General features: G+C 44.4%; 1 protein-coding gene across 11 annotated transcripts in view; it reads left to right on the forward strand.

The window, feature by feature from the left end:
- ppfibp2b (PPFIA binding protein 2b) overlaps window positions 1–22,532 on the forward strand; it is a 279,873-nt gene that overhangs the window by 42,086 nt on the left and 215,255 nt on the right. For 10 of the 11 annotated variants that reach the window (XM_068046639.1, XM_068046644.1, XM_068046643.1 and 7 more), the window contains exon 1: window positions 4,366–4,455. The exons of the other annotated variant lie outside the window; for it this stretch is intronic. The gene's annotated coding sequence lies outside the window, so the exon portion shown is untranslated. Of the gene's footprint in view, window positions 1–4,365; window positions 4,456–22,532 lie in introns of those variants that run through there. 11 annotated transcript variants of the gene reach the window in all.

The following is a 22,532-nucleotide window of genomic DNA, read 5'->3' on the forward strand; positions in this document are numbered from 1 at the left end:
ACTATGCCCAGTTCTCCCATTGTAACATGGGGAAGATATTTCCACTTGTGGAGGAATCTAAAACTAGCAGCCATAAATATAAAATAGTCACCAATAAATCTGATGATGAATTCAGGAGAAACATCTTTGCCCAGTGAGTGGTGAAAATGGGTCACGTTTGCACATGGAGTAGTTGAGGCCTATAGTATAGTTGCATTTAAGGGAAAGCTAAATTAACACATGAGGGAGAAAAGAATAGAAGGATATGTTGATAGGATGAGATGAAGAGGGGTGGGAGGAGGCCCGTGTGGAGCATAAACACCGGCATGGGCCAACAACAACAACTTATATTTAAATAGCACCTTTAACGTAATCAAATGTCCCAAGGACTTTTTACAGGAGCATTATAAAACAAACGATAACACTGAGCTATTGGGTCAGATGACCAAAAGCTTGGTCAAAGAGGTAGGTTTTAAGGAGTATCTTTAAAGGAGGAAAGTGAGGTAGGGAGGGCATTCCCGAGCACGGGGCCAAGGCAACTGAAAGCGAGGCCATGAATGGTGGATTGGTTAAAATCAGGGATGCACAAGTAGCCAGAATTAGGGGAGCACAGATAGTTAGGAGGGTTGTGGGACTGGAGGAGGTTACAGAGATAAGGAGGGGCGAGGCCATGGAGGGATTTGAAAACCGGGATGGGAATTTTAAAATCAAGATGTTGTTTGACTGGGAGCCAATGTAGGTCAGTGAGCACATGGGTGAGAGGGGAATGGACTTTGGTGCGAGTTAAGACACAGGCAGCAGAGTTTTGGATGACCTCAAGTTTACAGAGAATAGAATGAATTGGTCCTAACTGGTCTCCCATAATTAAATGGCGATCAATCTCTACAAATGAGTATACAACAGACGCAGACATGAGGTGAGGAAAACCCCCAGTGATGGAGAGCTTTGGGAACCATAGGCCCAAAGTCATCTGTTCCTCCCAAGCACGTTACACTCACCACACGTCATCTCTTACTACACAATTATTCAACAAGACAAAGATGTCTTCTCACAAAGGTTGCAACTCCTTTCTTGTAGCTTAAAAAAAAACACTTCAGTGGTACAGGAAGACTATACATTTATTACATCGTCAGGACACCACAAAAAAATGAATAGCTAAAGTGTTACTTTTGAGGTACAGTCTCTGCAAAAGGAGCAGCCAATTTTCACATGGAAGGCCCTACAAAACATCAAATATAAGACCTCATAATCCATCTTTTTGATCGTATTGGCTGAAGAAGGAATGTTGCCCATTGTAATGTTGCCCAACTACAAGCTCAGATGGCCTGTTCCAGTCCTGTAAATACTATGTAATTCTGGGTAATGAGAATATAATAATTTGAGCACGGCTAAACAAAGTAAAACTAAACAAATTCCGTCCTGTCCCCTGGTGGTTCAGTCAGTGTGGTGTTGAGGCAGGGCAGGTGAGTGATAGTTGCATGTCTTCCAACTCCCTGTGCTACCTGATATGCATTCCCCAGGTAAGTATTGCTGGGAGAAGAGGGATGTAATGGGGCAGTGGGTGCACTTGTCATTCTTTACTTGACCCTGGAAAAAAGCATTGAAACTGGCCAGGCAGGAAAAGCCTTTTTGATGCCCTGCCCTCCTGTAGTGTTTGTTTTACTTTACATTTAGAAAACTTTGTAAGCATTGCAATTTTGCATTTCGAGCCAGGATTTATTTGTTCCTCAGTGACATAGGAAAGGAACTGTAATCATTGCAGGAGGAATCCTAGTGACGGGACAGTAAGGAAGGGACATGGGCTCATTAGGAACAACAGGATCCATACTATCCCTGGGGCCTGCTCCATCATTCAATTAGATTGTTGCTGATCTGCACTTAATTCCAAAGGAGTTATTGTTGTATTGGAGCATGTGTCTCTCAGTCAACCTCTGTTTATGGACCTTTCTCTGACCCACGCTCCTATATAGACAGATTCCAGAGAGGAAGTCTCTCAAATCCATATCCTGCTGTTTTACAGAATCAATAATGCCACTATAGTGGCCAAGGAACAAAGCACAAGATGAAACAGGAAGGGAACTTTCAGCTCGTGCAGGTTTAATTGGGTTGGGTTGGCCTTTAATTAGCAGAAACTGCCTCCATTCGCTGAATACCCTGACCTCAAAATAACTATTTATTTATCCCTGTTCTGAAAGCTCCAATTGTCCCTCTGCCTTTTGAGAGAGACTTGAGTGTTTCAAGTTTTCACCATCCTTTGCTGTGGAAGGCCGTTCCCTCCTCAATGACCTTGCTCTGATTTTAACTTCATGCCCCCTTCTTCTAGATTCCACCAGCAGATTAGCTGGGATAGATACAGAGGAAATGATCAAATCCTTTTAGAATTTCCTGATCAGATCACCCACAAACTCCTGAACTCAAGGGACTACAAACCAAATTTATCCCATTTGGCCTCATAAGATTTGTCTTACAGTTAAATTCGTTTATATTTTAATAGAAATGTTACTGTAATATGTAACAAGATAACTGGAAGAGATTTGTAGTGTTTTTGTATTAACATTTATAACATCATAAGAAATAGGAGCAGGAGTAGGCCATTCAGCCCCTCGAGCCTGCTCCACCATTCAATAAGATCATGGCTGATCTGATTGTGGCCCTAATTCCATTTTCCTGCCTGCATTCCCCATAACCCTTGATTACCTTGTGTATCAAACATCTGTCTAATTCAGCCTTCAATGTCCCAGCCTCCACTGCTCTCTGGGAAAGAGAATTCCAAAGATTAATGACCCTCAGAGAAGAGAATTCCTCCTCATCTCTACCTTAAAACGGGGGACTCCTTATTCTGATACTGTGCCCCCTAGTTCTAGATTCCTCCACGAGGAGAAACATCCTCTCAGCATCCACCCTGTCAAGCCCCTCAGAATCTTGTATGTTTCAATAAGATCACCTCTCATTCCTCTGAATTCCAATGTGTATAACACTGACCTGCTCAACCTTTTCTCATAAGACAACCCCCTTCATCCCAGGAATCAACCTAGTGAACCTTCTCTAATGGAAGTATATCCCTCCTTAAGTAAGGAGACCAAAGCTATACGCAGTACTCTAGGTGCAGTTTCACCAATGCCCTGTACAGTTGTAGCAAGACTTCTCTACTTTTATACACCATCCCTCTTACAATAAAGGCCAACATTCCATTTGCCTTCCTAATTACTTGTTGTACCTGTATGCTAACTTTTTGTGATTCATGTACAAGGACACCCAGATCCTCTACTGCAGCATTCTGCAGTCTCTATTTAAATCTGCTTTTCTATTCTTCCCACCTAGTGGGCAACCTCACATTTTCCCACATTAATACTCCATCTGCCAAATTTTTACCCACTCACTTAACCTATCTACATCTCTTTGCAAACACTTTGTGTCCTCCTCACAACTTGCTTTCCGACCTATCTTTGTAGCCAAATTAGCAGATGATACAATACACTCTGTCCCTTCAGCCTAGTCATTAATATAAATTGTAAATTGTTGAGGCCCCAACACTGATCCCTGTCGCACTCCACGAGTTATAGATTTCCAACCTGAAAATGCTTCATTTATCATGACTGTTTCCTGTTAGTTATCCAATCCTCTATCCATGCTCATATATTACCTCCATTTAGGTGTCAGTTGTGGTTCAGTGGATAACACTCTTGCCTCTGAGTCAGGAGGTTGTGGGTTCAAGTCCCACTCCAGAGACTTGAGCACAAAACTGAGGCTAACACTCACAGTACAGTACTGAAGGAGTACTGCACTGCCTGAGGTGCCATCTTTTGGATGAGGCATTCAAACCGATGCCCTATTTGCCCCTCGGGTGGATGTAAAAGATCCTTTGGCACTATTTTCAAGAATAGCAGGGGGTTCTTCCTGGCGTTCTAGCCAACAGCACAAAAAGAGAGATTATCTGGTTATCATCTCATGGGTCTTTGTGGGAATCTTGCTGTGCATAGATTGACTGCCAGGTTTTCTACATTGCAAGAGTTTTTTGGGCAGCCTGAGATAGTGAAAGGTGCTATATAAATACAAGTTATTTCTTCTCATTCCATTCTCTCTCCCTGTCCCCTCTCCCTGTCCCCTCTCCCTTGTGTGTTCTCTGTCCCTGCCCTGTTCTCCCTCTTTTCCTTTTTTAAAAATCTTTTTCTCTTTCCCTCCTTTCTTTGGGTTTTTCTTCCTTCATCTATGTATGAATCACAAACATTAATATTGTCAAGCAGTGCATAGTTGAGCTTTGCGGGAAAATACTGCTGGATATTGACCCAGCATGTCAGTGCCCTGTGGAACAGCAGTTAGCAAATAGAGCGTTAAACAGTAAAGCCACATCAGTGGAGTGCAAGTCTGAGGCAATTAATTACACTGAACCTGCACAGAGATCTGGTCGGACTGTACCGTCAGTACACTGTGCAAGTCTCTTCATCAAACCACAAGGGAGACATTCAAAGACTGGAGGTAAGTGAAGGATGTGTCCCTACCGGGAGAGCATATGCAAACAGCAGTCTGTGTGGATTTCTTAACATCTCCACTTTCAACGCAGGGATGAATTTTAGCACAGGTCAAACATTTCTCCTTTCTGGGTTTAACATTCCCCTTTTCTGCATCTGAACATCCAGCTGATAAAAATAAACAGAAACAAAATCTGCAGCTAGCTGTACAAGCCAGATGTCTTGTCGGCACGCTGCGAGCACAGAGGGAAACTTCCTCAGACTGGGAAACCAGATTTTTGTGCAGCGGTGAAAGAAAAATTCCAGAGTTTGGCTCCTGGTTAAAGGCTTCTGCCTTCACATATTAAAGCACTGACTGTATGCCATGGCAGCGCAAGCAGCCTCCTTTGCTGTGTTGTGCTGACACCCGAATCTGGATGTAATTGACTGAATTCAGATCCTAGTGTTTAATCTTTTGGAAAGCAGCAATTTAATGCAGGATAAAAACAGGATGTCTGTTTTGCACAATTTTATGTTTGTGCGTGAGAGTCTCTGTCGCGTGCGTGTGTCGTGTGAGAGTGTGTGTGCATGTTTGGAGGTGTCTGCTCATCTCTCTCTCTCACTGGCTCTCTGCTCGCTCTAACACTCAATACTTCTCTTTATGGTCACGCTTGATCTCTTTCTTACATTATCTATGTCTTTTCCACTCTGTGCTTTCTCTTTCTGCATCATTGTTACGCCAATGTGTTTTGTTGAATGATTTTTTTTTTTTGTCCATGACTGGAGACCTGAATTTATAATGTTTTTAAAAGAAATTTTGAAACGATAAGCTGCCAGCAAAGTCATCCTTGCAGCTTAAGATGAACACTTAGTTTGCTGCACTATGAGGACTGTGAGGAGGGAGACAAAATGTCTGTGCATTTCCCAGCAAGAACCAAGACCCAGGAAGTCTAAAGGAACTACCTGTTCTTTTCAGTAAGCAGAGAAGTACTGCTAACTGCTATGTTTGAATCATTGAGTGACTGTCATGTGACAAGTCCCTCCTCATCTGTGGTTTTTAAGATGGCGTTTTCTCTGCAGCAAGGCAAGAGCAACTGGACTCTGATATTAGCAGTTCCAAAGTGGGGGTTTCTTTTTCGCTCTGTATCTCGCTCGCTCTCGCTCTCAATTCCAACTTGAAATCTTTCAAATCCTGCCTGTTGACTGGCCACCTCTGCATAATCTGGCTACAATCAGAAACCCCGTTGGAGGAAATCAACTGCATCACTATCTCCAAGAGACTCACCGAACTAGTCATCTACCTCTTCAAACTAAAAGCCTCAGGACCACTGAATTCAGCTAGATACCAGCTGAATCACCAAACTCCACAGATTGTATACCATTTTTATGGACACTAGCTCAACCAATCTACCTTTCTTCACTCTGTAACCTATTTGTGTATGTGTGAGTGAAAGTTGGAGCATTGTTTATTATTTTATTAGTTCAGTTTAGGTACAATAAAGTTAACCTCTTTCTTAACTCAAGAAAACCTGGCCAATTGGTTATTGTTACGATCATAGCGAGTAATTACACACCTACTGAATTGGCCAGTACATCTGTTGTGGTCTAACAACCCCTCATCACTTGACTGTAACAATCATCCTTATTCCTCTCTTAGTCTCATCTTTCTCCCTCCTTTGACTTGCCCATTCCCTTTCACACCCCAACCTCCTCTCACACTCTCCCATTCACTCACCAACTCGCTCTCCCCCTTTCTCATTGTATTTCTCTCTCTTCTCTCCTCCCTGTTTCTATGTTTGAATTAAAGAGAGGTGAGTACTTTTCAAGATCAGTGCTTTTATTTCTTGTTTTCTCAAACTTGTTGATCCTTTGCCTGTGAGTCAGGAGTTTGTTAGCCATGGTTTTACACTCTGGACTGAATTCTATCTGCTAGAGATAGGTATTCACCTGATGTCATTCTCAGTGCTACAGCGAGCATCTCCTTTAAGCAATAACTGTGTCAGCTGTGGCTCAGTGGGTAGCACTCTCACCTCTGAGTTAGAAGGTTGTGGGTTCAAGTCCCACTCCAGAGATTTGAACAAAAAAATCCAGGCTGACACTCACAGTGCAGTACTGAGGGAGTGCTTCACTGTCAGAGGTGCAGTCTTTCAGCTCAGATGTTAAACTGAGGCCCTTTCTGCCTACTAAGGTCCCATGGCACTATTTCGAAGAGCAGGGGAGTTCTTCCTGATGTACAGGGCAATATTTATCCCTCAACCAACGTTACAAAAATCTGGTTATCATCACACTGCCATTTGCTGTGCGCAAAATGGCCACTGCATTTCCTACATTACAGCAGCAATTACACTTCAGAAGTATTTCATTAGCTGTAAAGTGCTTTTGGACATCTGGTAGTTGTGAAAGGTGCGATGTAAACACAAGTCTTTTTTTCTTTGTAACTATTGGTGCTATATAATGCGTCGGACTCCCAACACTTAACAGGGTAATTGCTCGTCGCGGGACTATATTTCTGCCCAATGGAGTTATCATTGAATTGGAGCATGTGTCTCACAGTCAACCTCTGTGTTTATAGACCTTTCTCTGCCCCATGCTCCTATATAGATGAATTCCAGAGAGGAAGTCTCTCCAATCTATATCCTGCTGTTTTACAGAAGCAATAATGCCACCACAGTGGCCAAGGAACAAAGCACAAGATGAAACAGGAAGGGAACTTTCAGTCCATGCAGGTTTAATTGGGTTGGGTTGGCTTTTAATTAGCACAAACTTCAGTGTGTAATGGGGCTGTCGTGTGCAGGGCAGAGCTGGCCAGAATTTCACACTGAGCTGCTTGCAGGACAGAAAAGGAACAAAACTGCTTTTGTGTATTTGCTAAATTGTGATTTTTTTTTCTGTGACCCAGTTTCTTGTGCATCAACAGCACATTCTGAAGATGTGACAGGATAGTGTGCCCATTGTTTGACAAGTTCCCTTCTGAATTGACTATCGACGACGCAAGATTTAGATTTAGGGTTGGTGGTTTAGGTTAGGCTCGTGTTGAGTTGCTTTTAGACTTGAGGGTTAAGGTTAGGCTTAAGGCTAAAATCCTGTTTTATATTATTATGGGCAACATGATGTCAATAGCAGAAACTGCTATTCTATTTATTGAATAATTCACAGTAAAGAACGTAATGAGAACTTTGGGTCCTGTCCCTTGATCAATTAGATGCAAGTTGACCCATCCAGGGGCACAGGTGGTTGGGGAAGCATGAGGTGCGTGGTGGGGTGGTAGGCAAGTGTGTTGGGGATCGGGGTGGGGGCGAATGCGAGTGCGTTGGGGAGCAGGGTGGGGGGAGAAATGCGAGTGCGTTGCTGAGGTTGGGTTGCATCAAATCTGGCTTGAACTGTTTCTGAGCTGGTGGCAGTAATAGCATCTCACTGTTCTTTGTTATGATGGTAGCTGTCCAATTCTTGTCTATGATCCATACAAGGCTATCAAGATGTAGGTTGTGTTACCCGAAAGATAAGCACAGATTCCCCATGCTTCAGGTCTGTGGAGGTTTCTCTGTGACTAACTGGAAATCAGAGTTTGGTCTCGGTTGTTAATGCTTTCATCTCCAAGTCAAATAGTCATAGACAGCAGCCTCATTCCGGAAACGTGAGCGCGTAATCCAGGCTGGCATTCTTAGCACAGTGCAGAGGGAGCGCCACACGGAGGGGGCAGTGCGGAGGGCGCGCCACACGGTTGGAGGGGGCAGGGTGGAGGGAGCGCCACACGGGTGGAGGGAGCACCACACGGGTGGAGATGGCAGTGTGGAGGGAGCACCACACGGGTGGAGGGAGAACCACACGGTTGGAGGGGGCAGAGCGAAGGGAGCGCCACGCGGGTGGAGGGAGCAGTGCGGAGGGAGCACCGCACGGGTGGAGGGAGAACCACACGGTTGGAGGGGGCAGAGCGAAGGGAGCGCCACGCGGGTGGAGGGAGCAGTGCGGAGTGAGTGCTGCACGGTCGGAGGGGGCAGTGCAGAGGGAGCACTGCACGGTCAGGGAGGCAGTATGGAGGGAGTGCCGTGCAGTCGGAGGGGGCAGTGTGGAGGGAGAGACTGCACCTCAAAAATAACACGTTAGCCTCTCCATCACTGGGGGTTTTCCTCTCTTCATGTCTGGTTCTGTTGTAGACTCAGATAGAGATTGATCACTGTGATTGGTCAAAAATCCCATTGTCACTGAATCATGGGAACTATCAAGATGGTAGAATGAACCGTAGTCTTTTCATCTAGTAACTCCTATGTTGCTAATTGTGGATAAAGCTACATGTCGAGGATTGCCTTCAGATGTTCACAAATGAATAACTAAATGCTGAAATTATACAGCGGGTTTATCAGCGTCTGATAAAGGACAGCCAATTAATTTTTCGTGTATTGATGTTTTATTGGGTCCTGGCTGACCCAAAGAGTCAGACTCTTCCCTTTTCAGATTCTCACAAACGAGCTGCATATTTCTAGGGTTTCTGGTTTTACTTTGAAAATGATTAGCTTTGAAGTGAATTAGGCCATGGCACTATTTCAAACCAGGAATCTGGAAGCTCGATTTTGGAAAAGGAGGCGATGAATTACAGTCCTACAAGAGGATAAAATGGCCTTCACTCCCCTTCACTCTAATTTTGTGTGCTTAAAATGTTAGTGGATTTAGTGACCCAGGCTAAATTCTAAATATTGCTTTTTTAAAAATCTGCCATTTCCACTATCTTGTAGAACCAAGCCCTGTTAGCTCAGGAAACCAACAAGAGGAGAGAAAGGGAGGGATTTTTTGTGATGTGATGCATCATTCCTTGTGTCAAGTCATTTGCTAAATGTGAATCTTATCTGTCCTGTACACATTTAACTCCGTGTTTGGTTTGACACTGATTTGTGCAAGTGTCCACAAAAAGACTCCTGACCAACATGGCCATAGCATGTAAGAGTCCAATATGGGAAGCACTGCTTCAAGTCCAAGGACACTCCAGCCTTTTTAAAGCTCAGCCTATCTCATTATTTCCTGTAAAATTCAGATGCACGGTTTCAGATACTTACTTTTACATTTGTGTTTCTTTTTATTTATCTAAATGAAAACTGATGCAGTTGGTAGATGCGGTAAGCCTTAAACTTTTGCCTTAATAATTGATATTTAATATTTTGAATTCTAGCTTTTGCTCTGCAACCACCACGTTTGTGGTCTAGGATCCTCTTCAGTTGAGGATGTTTTATGCTCAGAACTCCACTGGTTGTAATACTGTGGTTGTTTTCTGGTTGACTGTCCACTGCCCAAAGACTTCTAATCATGTTAGAAACTCTATAAACCTCTTGGTCGGCACCCTATCCACCACCTTAAACATTCATTTTCACCACCATTGGTGCAGTGGCAGCAGTGTGTGCCATCTGCAAGATGTACTTCAGCAACTCGCCAAACCTCCTTCGACAGCACCTTCCAAATCCATGGATTCTATCACCTAGGAGGACAAGGGCAGCAGACACGTGGGAATACCGCGACCTGCAAGTTCCCCTCCAAGCCACATACCATCCTGACTTGGAAATATATCGGCCATTCCTTCATTGGTGCTGGGTCAAAATCCTGGAACTCCCTTCCTGACAGCACGGTGAATGTACCTTTATCACATGGACTGCAGCGGTTCAAGAAAGTGGCTCACACCAGCTTCTCGAGGGCAATTAGGGGTGGTCTGTAAATGCTGACCTTGCCCGCATCCCATGAATAAATAAAATGTCTGGGCAAACGCACTCCTGAAGCACTAGCAGATTGTGTGGGGTTTTTTTTTTGCAACATTGCGTCCATCTTCTGATCAGGTGACCATTTAGTGATTGTGAGGCAAATTTCCATACTTAAAAACTGAGGTTTAGTGTGTGCTGTCTTTTTGAGATATTTTGTTTTTTATTTGTTCAAAATAATACATTTTGTCCTGTTGAAAACATTTTCTTCTCTTTAAGAACAAATTGCATTTATATCGTGCCTTTCATATTGTCAGGATGTCCCAGAAGTGTATGAGTTGCTCCTGAGTGCAGTAATTGTTGTTCTGTAGGGAAACACAGCAAGATCTGTTTTTCTTTGGAGGTGTTTATTGAGGGCTGTCAAGAGAACTCTCCTAGTTGTTCTTTGAACAGGGCTGCTGAATCTTTTACAGAGGGCAGATTGGGCCTCTGTTTAACATCACATCTGAAAGACAGCATCTCTGGCAGTGCAGCACTCCCTTCATACTTTACTGGAGTGTCAGACTGGATTATGTAGTCAAGACTCCAATCTTTCTTTGAATGTAAACCGTCCCAATTTTTCACGCCTTTCCTGGATCTCTCTCTATGCCATGCGCATCCCAGTGAATCTTTGATCTACCCTCTGTAATCCGCCACCATCCTTCCTATAGAATGAAGTCCAGAACTGTGCACATTTCAAGCACTGTAATTGATTTCACTTTAATTGTATTTCTCATTTTGGCAGGCAGCATTTGTAGAACTTGCTGAGGGGATAACTCAAAGCGAGCCATTAATTTTTATATGTCTGATGTTTTGGAGAATCTCTTGAGAGCAAGAGGTTAATTGGTTCTGACAAGGTTTTTGCATTGTAATAATTAAATGGATGATTATTAATGAGCTGTAAAAAAAAAAAATTGACTTCATTTACATGATGCGAGTTGGCAGGGATGAAGACTGAAAATGATCGCATTGAGCAATGTGTTTTTGAAATGTATTATTGATTGGACCTTTCTCAAGCATGTCTCTCCATTCCAAGCGTGCATGAAGAAAATGGTTAGAGTACTTAATTTTTTTTTTTACATACGGCAACATGTCTGCTCACTGTCACTGCTTTAAAAGACAATTAAGATGTATCTTTACCCAGTTCCTTTCAATATTGGACAGAGCTCAGTGCATTTAAATGGATTTTTAATTGTCTTCCCCTTTTGCGCTAATGAAATCTTACAGCAGGTAATTAGTTGAGGTTGCCAGTTCTGCAGTTGTGACCTACACCAAATCAGACCATTTGTGAAGCTGTCCATTAGTGTGCTTTTACATTTCAACAGCCCCCTGTATCATACTTTTTATCTTGCAATTTGTGCAGTACTGCCCTGCTACTGTCTGTCGATCAATACCAAACCAGTTTAACCAGGGTTATGGTGGTGTTACTGCTTCAGGCAACAGTTTAAAAAAGGAAGAACTTAGCATTTGCATAGTACCTTTCACACCCTCGGATCATCTCTGTAGACAACCTTCTTCCGGATCTGGGAGATGCAGTAGGGAAGACCCGGAGCAAGGGTCAGTCCGTGGGAAGGTTGAGTCAATCTGAGGTAAGTGAAGTATGAAGAAAGAAAAACCTTGTATTCATATAACGCCTTTCATGACCTCTGAATGACCCAAAGTTCTAAACACCAAATGACGTACTTTTGAAGTGTAGCCACTGTTGTAACGTAGGAAACGTGGTGGTCAAATTGTGCACAGCAAGCTCCCACAAACAGCAATGTGATAAATGGCCAGATTTTTAAAAAAAATTATGTTGGTTGAGGGATATATATTGGCCAGGACACCTGGGAGAATTCCCTCGCTCTTCCTCAAAATAGCGGCTGAGGGATCTTTTTAGTCCACTTGAGAGGGCAGACGGGCCTCCGTTTAACATGACGTCTGAAAGACGGCACTTTCGACAGTGCAGCACTCTCTCAATACTGGTCCACTGACAGTGCTGCACTCCCTCAGTACTGAACTGGGAGCATCAGCCTAGATTTTGTACTCCAGTCTCTAGACTGGGGCTTGAACCCACAACCTTCTGACTTGGAGGCAAGATGCTATCCGCTGAGGCACCCTGACCAGCTAACAATTTTCAGATGCTTCTGTGCGGGGGAAATATTGACACACACCTGCCCTTACCACGAAGGTTAGTGTCAGCTTTCCAAAGGACCACAGTGTCACCATTACAGAAAATGTTAGTTAACTCACTGCAACAGAAATAGTCTGCTTGTAATCCGACATTATGTAAAAATCTGAAAACGAAATGACAAATCTGATCTGGATTCCCTGGATGAGGCCTAGTATGAAATTAGTATATATTTAATTAACAATCTTTTGGTTTTTGAACAGAGGACCTGTCCAGTGAGACACTTTGAACAGGATTGAAGTATATGAGTAGCCAGGCAAAATATTTACCCCCAAATACTAGTGACTGAGAAATGGAGGGTAAGTTTGTTTCTCTTTGGAATGATGGAAATAACATTCTCTCTCTTCAGCCCACTATTGGGGGCTCCATTTTCAGCTGCTTTGGTCTTACCCTCTCTCTGGAGGCACGCACACGCGGGATTTACTCCGCAGAGCTGCCGCGATATTATACGCCATGACTCATTTACATGGCTGGGGTGGACCGCCTGCTCCCGATGACATGGAGGGGGGTGCAGGCGATCTAGCCCTGGCAACAGCGTCTGCCGCCATTTTTAAAGGGCTTCAAGCCCTTCCGTTGCATTTGAATTTTTAAAGTGATATACAAGATAAAATTAAAATTAAAAATGTAATAAAAGATTCAAGCCCCTTTCTCACTCCCCAATGACTGAACAATGTAATCCTTGCCCCCCCCCCCCCCCCCACCAAGTTTATTAACTTTCACCTTCAACCCCTTCCCACCATCCCCTCCAATAGTTGTCCCCACTCCCCACCCCCCCCTTCACCCTGGAAACTTACCTGTTTCCCCTTCCCAACTAGTATTCCACCTCTGATCTCCGAATGGAGATCCGAAGGCACGGGAGTCCCGCAACCGACCGGAATATCGCTAATGGACAACCGATTGGAGCAGATAGGTCAGTAATTTACATTAAATATTTGGATCCTGTTTCCGTCACTGGGCAGTGCAGGGGGGGTGCCACGAGGCCTCCCTGCCGCTGCCGGTAATATGGGGCAGGGCCTTCCCGGCATCGAGGCCCATGGCGGGCCTCTCCTTGAGGCATTTTCCAGGCCCACCACCCCCCCTCCCCCTGCCGCCACGACCCCCGACATCGGGGCCCCGGTAAAATTCAACCTGTTTTTTAAAATATATTTTTGAAGTTGTCCAATACTTAGCTGCCATATCCTAACTCTAATCAATCACCTACCTGGGCTCCAGTCCACCAGCACTCCATTTTAAAATTCCTCGTTTTCAAATTCTGCCAGGCCCTCACTTCGACCCATCTCTATATCTTTCTTCGCCCTCCAACCCTCCAAGATCTCTGCGTTCCTCCAACCCCGGACTCTTTTTTTTTTTGTTTTAGTATTCCTCCATTCCCTTCATCTTACCACTGGTGGCCATGCCTTTAGCCATCTAGGCCATTAGCTCTGCAATTCCTCCTTTTTAAACCTCTTCACCTTGCTCTCTTTTTAAGACGCTCCTTAAAACTGACCTCTTTGACCAAGCTTTTGGTCACCTGCCCTAATATCTCATTATGTGGCTCAGTGGCATAACTTAATTGCTCCTGTGAAGTGCCTTAGTACGTTTTATTACTTTATGGGTGCTATATAAATGCAAGTTGAGGAAAACTTTTTTTACGCAGCAAGTGGTTAGGATCTGGAATGCACTGCCTGAGACTGTGGTGGAGGCAGACAGAATCAGGGCTCTCAAAATGGACTGGGATAAGCACCTGGGGGCAAAAAAATTGCAGAGGTATGGGGAAAGGCTGAGGGAGTGAGAGTAGCTGAGTTGCTCTTGCAGAGAACTGGCACACACACGGCAGGCTGAATGGCTATGCATAAAATGGTTACAGCGCAGAAGGAGGCCAATCAATCATGGGACCGGAGACCATTTTTATACTGTAAGGTGCAGGATCCTGACTTAATTGCTAGGAGGGCAATACGGATCCTGTATCCCTGAGTCAACTTTCCTTTTGACTGCAGGGAGACGCACCCAAGTGACTCTCTTTTGTTCAGTCACCTCTGGTCTAGCTTACTGTGTGAGGCTGACTAGGTGCATTCAGTACACAGCACTTCAGGATTAATTTCCAGACCCACGATATCCATTACAAGTGGTGAGCTTCAGCGCTTTGGGCATGAATGGATTTTACACAGCACACTGTCAGTACAATGATTGGGGAAAGGAACAGCTGATCACTGTCATACTGTCCAGACCAACAACTGCCAAGTGCTGCATTGTATGTAAAGAATCAGTGGGTAATCAGAACACTTTAATTTGGGAGAGGTTGGGCTCTGTGTGGGTGGTTGGATTTCACTTTGCTGGAAGGCAGATGTGGTTTCAATGAAAGGTTCACACTGAGCACTTTCTGAGTGGCTCTTGTGCAAACTCATGGGAACCAACTCTGTGGTTTTTGGTGTGGCCTTTCCAGTTCGCTGTATGTGCTTCGTTGTAGCTGCTGTTGTACTGACTTAACACCAATTGACAGCAGAGGCGAGGAGGTGAGTGAGCATTTATAGAATTAATGTCTTAATTAATTTATGGAATTAATGTCTTCTGACTTTTTATGTACAAGACAAGCGTTTGGTATTGAAAGATGCATGCAACTGGCATAAAGGTTAAGAGTCCTATTTTATTTCAAAAAGCTTTTTTAAAATATAGTCTATTAAATTTTCTGTCACTAACTACCAGCTATTTTGATTAATCACTGGGCATTGGTTGGGAAAGGCTGTTGAATTGAAATACAGCAGGGAACTGTGACATTTATATTGTATTAATGAGAAGATCAGTGTATTCAAGAGATAAAGAATAATCCTTTTATTGAGAGTTTGAAGGTTTCTTGCAGTGTTGCTTACAATATAAGTTTGAGATCCAAGCACAGTCGTGATGTTTAGCTCCTAATGCTTTTAAGTCCATGGGTCAAGTAAGGAAAGACTTGCATTTATATAGCACCTTTCCTAGCCTTAGGACATCCCAAAGTGTTTTACATCCAAAGAAGTACTTTTGAAGTGTTGTCACTGTTCTAATGTGGGAAATGTAACAGCAAGCTCCCACAAACAGCAATGTGATAATGACCAGATCATCTGTTTTAGTGATGTTGTTCGAGGGATAAATCTTAGCCAAGACAGTGGGAAGAACTCACCTCCTCTTCTTTGAAATAGTACCATGGGATCTTTTACGTCCACCTGAGAGGGCAGACAGGGTCTTGGTTTAGCATCTCATCTGAAAGATGGCACCTCCGAGCAGTGCAGCACTCAATCCAGTACTGCACTGGGGGGTGTCAGCCTGGGTTATGTGTTCCAGTCTCTGGAGTGGGACTTGAACACACAAAGAACATAAGAAATAGGAGCAGGAGTAGGCCATTCGGCCCCTTGAGTCTGTCCTGCCATTCAATAAGATCATGGCTGATCTGCCCCAGGCCTCAACTCCGACAGTGCTACCAACAATTACTGACACCTGGAATTGTAACTGTGTTAATATTTGAAGTCAAAGGACAATTCTATCTACTTGTAAGTCTCTGGTTCCAGGTTACCTAGCATTAAGTGACTTTTTTTAAAATATCTGCGAGGAGTATGATGGATAGAAGCTAGATGCAAAATGGAACAAGGTACAAATGTCTGACTGTATTGTGACAACGTTGTCGAATTACTAGCACTGGTGTCACTGAGCTGTAATGCAAATCTTGGGCATCAACATAGAAGATTTGATACAGCAGTGGTGAGTTACTGTACTTTTTAAAAGCATCTGTCAAAATCTTTTTCTAAGTGGAAACTTATCAAGTGAAGCTTCATAAACAGTTGAAGCGTAACTACTGAGATTATTGTCTGATAGCATTCTTTGGCTCAGTTCTATGTCACTTTGTCACCAAACGTGATCTGCGTTCTCATCCAAAACCCTGCTGCCCATATCCTAACTAACACCAGGTCCCATTCACTCATCACTCACTGTGTACATTGACTCCTGGTCCACTCGCACCTCGAATTTAACATGCTCGCCATCATGTTCAAATCCCTCCAAGGCCTCACCCCTCCCTATTTCTCTACCTTCTTCCAGCCCTACAACCTTCTGAGATCTCTGCAGTCCTCCAATTTTGGGCTGTTGTCCATCATCCCCACCCCTTCCCCACCACTGGGGGCTGTGCCTTCAGCCACCCAGACCCTAAGCTCTGGAACTCCCTTCCTAAACCTCTCTGCCTCTTCACCTTTTTAATAAAATTCTTTCATGGGATGTGGGCATCAGTGGCAAGGCCAGCATTTGTTGCCCGTCCCTAATTTTGCATGACAACTGAGTGGCTTTCTAGGCCATTTCAGAGGGCAGTTAAGAGTCAACCACATTGCTGTGGGTCTGGAGTTACATGTAGACCCCAGACCAGGTAAGGATGGTGTTCTAGTGCATGAGTTACAAAAAGTAGGTAAAATGCAGGTACAGCAAGTAATAAAGAAGGTTAATGGAATGCTATCCTTTATTACAAGAGGAGTTGAAAATCAAAGTAAGGATGTTATGCTTCAGTTATACAGGGCATTGGTGAGACCACATCTCCAATACCGTGTGTAGTTTTGGTCTCCTTATTTAAGGAAGGATGTAAATGCTTTGGAGGTGGTTCAGAGGAGGTTTACTAGATTGATACCTGGAATGAGTAGGTTGTCTTATGAGGAAAGGTTGGACAGATTGGGCTTGTTTTCACTGGAGTTTAGAGGAGTGAGAGGAGACTTGACTGAAGTTTATAAGATCCTGAGCGGTCTTGACAAGGTGGATGTGGAGAGGATGTTTCCTCCTGTGGGTGAGTCCAGAATTAGTGGGCACTGTTTTAAAGTTAGGGGTTCGCCCTTTTAGGACAGAGATGAGGAGAATTTTTTTCTCTCAGACTTTGGAACTCTCTGCCTCCAGAAGGTGATGGAGGCAGGGTCATTGAATATTTTTAAGGCAGAGGTAGATAGATTCTTGTTGGGCAAGGGAATCAAAGGTTATCAGGGATAGATGGAATTCGAGACAGAAACAGATCGGCCATGATCTTATTGAATGGTGGAGCAGGCTAGAGAGGCCGAATGGCCTACTTATGCTCTTAATTCGTATGTATGTATGTATGTTTTTTTTCAAAAATTGATAGTTTCATGGTACCATTACTGAGACTAGCTTTCAATACCAGATTTTTTATTAATTAATTGAATTTATTAATTTGAATTAATGTTGAATCTTTTAAATTGTATTTAAATTCCACCAACTGTCGTGGGAGTTGAACGCCTGCCCCAAGGGCATTAGCCTGGGCCTGTAGATTACTAGTCCAGTGACACTGCCACTGTACCATTATCTCCCCACCTTTGGAACCTTAAAACCTACCTCTTTCACCAAGATTTTGGTTACCTGTCACAATATCACCTTGCGTGGTTGAAGTCAAGTTATGTGTGATAATGCTCCTGTGAACTGCCTTAGGACATTTTAACTCTGAATAAGTGCTGTATAAATACAAGTTTTTGTTGTATTTGAGATGAGCCAAAATAGGATGTAATTATTAGTTTAGATCTCTGCATCTACAGTTTATTGGTAGTTGAGGTAGCAGATCAGCCATAATCTTGTTGAATGGCTGAGCTGGCTCAAAGGGCTGAATGGCCTACTCCAGCTTCTATTTGTTTTTTTGCAGAAAGTACTTTCTCGCTACTCGATGCTTTTTGCTTTAATGCAAGGCTAGAATCCAAACAAGTCTCTGTTTGTTTGATTTTCATCGTGTTAAAACCGCTCGAAGTTGTGACCTAATATCTTTGCTCCTGACTACTACTTTTGGGTATAGCTGGCTCTCTGCTGTACCTGAGGTGCAATTCTGATTTTGATGACTGCCTCTTGATTAAAGAGGACTTTGCTTTTGGGGGCGAGAGGGGAGCAAGAATCCCGTGGGGAAATGAAAATGATCATCTCCAAAATTAACTGCACCATCGCTAACTGAGTTCAGAGCTGTTACACTGGAATACACCAAATGTCGTTGTCTTAGGCAGTCCCTCAGGATCGAGGGTGATTTGCTTCCTCTCTGGTTCGATAGGTTCTGAGATGGCTGATGAGTCCAATGTGTGATCTGCAGACTCTGCCACATAAGGGACATGGGGTGCTTGAAGGGTCAGGTAGATGAGTAGTTTGGAGGTTTGTGAGCTGCCTCTGACACTTTGACTTTGCCTCCACATATTCCCGACGAAGTCCCTCGAGGTGTACGATGCCTTCCCGAAAGAGCTTTCTCCATCTAGGATGGTCATGGACCAGGAACTCCCACGGGTCGATGGGGATGTTTGATCCCTTTAGGGCTGCTTTGAGGACGTCTCTGAAGCATTTCCGCTGTCCTGCTGGGACTCTCCTACCGAGAGTAGAACAGCTGCTTCTGGCGTCTGGTGTCAGGCATGTGAACGACATGTCCCGTCCAGTGGAGCTGGTTTTGGGTCATGGCGCTCCATTTCTGGGCAGGTTGGCTTGGGAGAGGACGCCGTTGTTTGTCTGCCTTTCTTGCCACCAGATTTGGAGGATCTTGCAGAGGTACCTCTGGTGGTACTTCTCCATTGTTTTGAGGTGCCTGCTGTAGCTTGTCCAAGTCTCCGAAGCAAATAGGAGAGCAGGGATCACTGCTGCCCGGTCAACCAAATGTGTTTACCTTGGAAAAAGCTGCAAAGTTCGCCACCATTTTTTTCTGAATGAAACAGGGAACAGCCGAATGTAAAAAGGGGGCAGCAGCCTTGTGTGTGCATGGCATTTCAGATGTGCACTCTTTACCAACATCCATACAAGAAGGTTTCCCCTCTGATCTCTTCAGGTTAAATTTCCTCTAAAGATCCCCCTGCTCTAGACTTGAGCTTGCATCTTTGTCTAGTTTTTCTCCTACCTCCCCTCATGCACTCCCTGAGCTCCTCTTGTTAAGGAGACCCACTTTCTGCTCCCTCAGCACTATTCCTGCTAAACTGCTGACCACCCAACCTCCCCTCCTGGCCCTCATGCCAGCTGATATTGTTAATGGTTCTCCCTGTCCAGGTGCTGTCTCCCTCTTCTGTAAATCTGCCATCATCAGCACTCTTGTGAAAAAAACAACCCTTGATCCTGTCGCTCTTCAAACTACCACCCCATCTCATTCTTCCCTTTTTGTTTTCCAAGATCTTGAACTTCTTGTCACCTCCCAAGTCTGTGTTCACCTATTACCCCTGTGCTCGCTGATCAACACTGGCTCTGGTTGAACAAAGCCTTGATTTTAAAATTCACATCATTGTTTTCAAATCCCTCCATGGCCTCACTCCTCCCTCCCTATCTCTCTAATCTCCTCCAGTCCAGCCCCTGCCATGATCTCTGCACTTCTCTAATTCGGGCCTTCAGCATCCCTGATTTTAATCGCTCAACCATTGGTGGCTGTGCTTTCAGCTGCCTGGGCCCTAAGCTCTGGAATTCCCTCCCAAAACCTCTCCATCTCTCGGCCACTTTTACTTCCTTCAAGACTCCCTAAAACCTACCTCTTTGAGCAAGCTTTTGGCCATCTGTCCTAATATCTCCTTATGTGGCTTGGTGCCTAATTTTGCTTTATAATGCTCCTGTAAGACACATTGGGAAGTTTGATTACAATAAAGGCGCTATATAAATGCAGGTTGGTGGTGGGGTTTTGGCATTCATAAAGTGCCAGCCGTGAGTCAGAGGGTCGCATTCTCGCCTTTGAGTCAGAACGTTGTAGGTTCAAGTCCCACGCCAGGCACCTGAACGCAATGTAGATTGTCACACTCAGTGCAGAACTGAGAGTGCTGCACTGTCAGGGTACCATCATTCAGATAAGGTGTTAAACTGAGGCTCCGTTCTGTTCCTATTGGATTGATATAAAGGATCCTAATAGTGTCCAGTGCCAATATTTATCTCCACATTGCTAAAACAGATGATCTGATCATTATCACATTGCTGTTTGTGGGGTCTTGCAATGTTTCCTACATCAGTGACTACACTTCAAAAGTACTTTGGCTATAAAGTGCTTTGGGACATCCTGAGTTCATGAAAGGCGCTATAGAAATGTAAGCTCGATCTTTAACCTTGTAGCACTGTTATCCATTCCTGAGCTGCTGTTAAGGTTTGTTTTAAAGCTCTGGTACAGCGTAGGTTAAACCTGTTTTTTTTTTCCAAAATATACTTTATTCATAAAAATCTGTAAAAATTACATTGCCAAACAGTTTCCAAACCACACCAAAAAATACAAACATTGCAAAAGAGATCAGTTTCTTTCAATACTGTCATGAGTTTCTTCCCAACCCTTCTGTTTCACAATTGTCATGTCAATTACAGTTTTACATTTACAGCAATTCAGAATATTAACGATACAGTTCGAGGGGTTTCCCATGGATCCAGCCCCTCAGTCCAGCTTGGTGGGGGAACCTTACACTGTGGTCTTTCCCCATTGAGCCTTTGCTGCGGCTGCCCCAAGCTTAAGTGCGTCCCTCAGCACGTAGTCCTGGACCTTGGAATGTGCCAGTCTGCAACATTCGGTGGTGGACAACTCTTTGCGCTGGAAGACCAGCAAGTTTCGGGCAGACCAAAGGGCGTCTTTCACCGAATTGATAGTCCTCCAGCAGCAGTTGATGTTTGTCTCGGTGTGCGTCCCTGGGAACAGCCCGTAGAGCACAGACTCCTGTGTTACAGAGCTGCTTGGGATGAACCTTGACAAAAACCACTGCATCTCTTTCCACACCTGCTTTGCAAAGGCACATTCCAGGAGGAGGTGGGCGACCGTCTCTTCCCCACCACAGCCAACGCGGGGGCACTGTGCGGAGTGGGCGAGACTTCGGGTGTGCATGAAGGATCTGACGGGGAGGGCCCTTCTCACCACCAGCCAAGCTACGTCTTGGTGCTTGTTTGAAAGTTCTGGTGATGAGGCATTCCGCCAAATGACTTTGACGGTCTGCTCGGGGAACCATCCGACAGGATCCACCGTTTCCTTTTCCCGTAGGGCCTTGAGGACATTCCGTGCAGACCACTGCCTGATGGACCGGTGGTCAAAGGTGTTTTTCCGCAGAAACTGCTCCACGAAGGATAGGTGGTACGGCGCCGCCCAACTGCATGGTGCGTTCCGCGGCAATGTGACCAGGCCCATCCTTCGCAACATCGGGGACAGATAGAACCTCAGCACGTAGTGACACTTGGAGTTTGCATACTGGGGATCTACACATAGCTTGATGCAGCTGCACACGAAGGTGGTCATCAGGATGAGGGCCACGTTGGGTACATTTTTCCCGCCCATGTCCAGAGATTTGAACATCGTGTCCCTCCGGACCCGGTCCATTTTAGATCCCCAGACGAAGCGGAAAAAGCCACCAGGTTTTAGATCCCCAGACGAAGTGTAGGTTAAACCTGTGTCTCTTTCTTCTTGGCGTGTGTTCAGCACTGGTGTTAAAACCTGTTCTTTGAATAAAAGAGTCATATGTTGGGAGTTACCTTCAGGTGGTTGCTTGATATTTGCCTAATCCTGCATTGATGTCAGCAGTGCAATCAACTGGGAGGGGTGGGATCCTCTGCAATTCACCTGAGGGTCAGAATGGGGAACCTGAATATTAGATGAGTTCAACACTTCCAGGCATTGCCAGTTGCGCAGGTTTTGCATATTTCATTATCATGAGACAAAGGTTCTGTAATATCTTCAGCTTTACACCAAGGTCATTAATATCCACCCAAGCAGCAGTTTCCAGCAATGAGCTCAAGCTCGTTTGGAGTAGTCCTAGCTGTATACCACGGTTCCTACATTACAACAGTGATTACACTTTTAAGATACTTCATTGACTGTGAAGTGCCTTGGGATGTTGAGCTTGTGCAAGGCACTATATTGATGCAAAACTTCCTTTCTCTCCAAATAATGACACCACTATTCCTGACCAAAATAGAGATGATTGGGTAATTCCCCCTGTCAGTCATGCCTGGAGTCAGGGATTAATCTTCCGCACATAATTTGTATTTATGGGGAAGCGGTAGTGTAGTGGTAATGTCACTGGACTAGTAATCCAGCTCCTCAGGCTAATGCTCTGGTGACATGGGTTCGAATCCCACCACAGCAGATGGTGAAATTTGAATTCAATTAATAAATCTGGAATTAAAAGCTAGTGTAATAGTGACCATGAAACCATTGTCGATTGTTGTTAAAAACCCCATCTGGTTCACTAATGTCCTTTAGGGAATCTGCCGTCATTACCTGGTCTGGCCTACATGTGACTCCAGACCCACAGCAATGTGGTTTGACTC

The sequence above is a fragment of the Heterodontus francisci genome, chromosome 14 (genome assembly GCF_036365525.1).
Source record: "Heterodontus francisci isolate sHetFra1 chromosome 14, sHetFra1.hap1, whole genome shotgun sequence".
NCBI lineage: Eukaryota > Metazoa > Chordata > Chondrichthyes > Heterodontiformes > Heterodontidae > Heterodontus > Heterodontus francisci.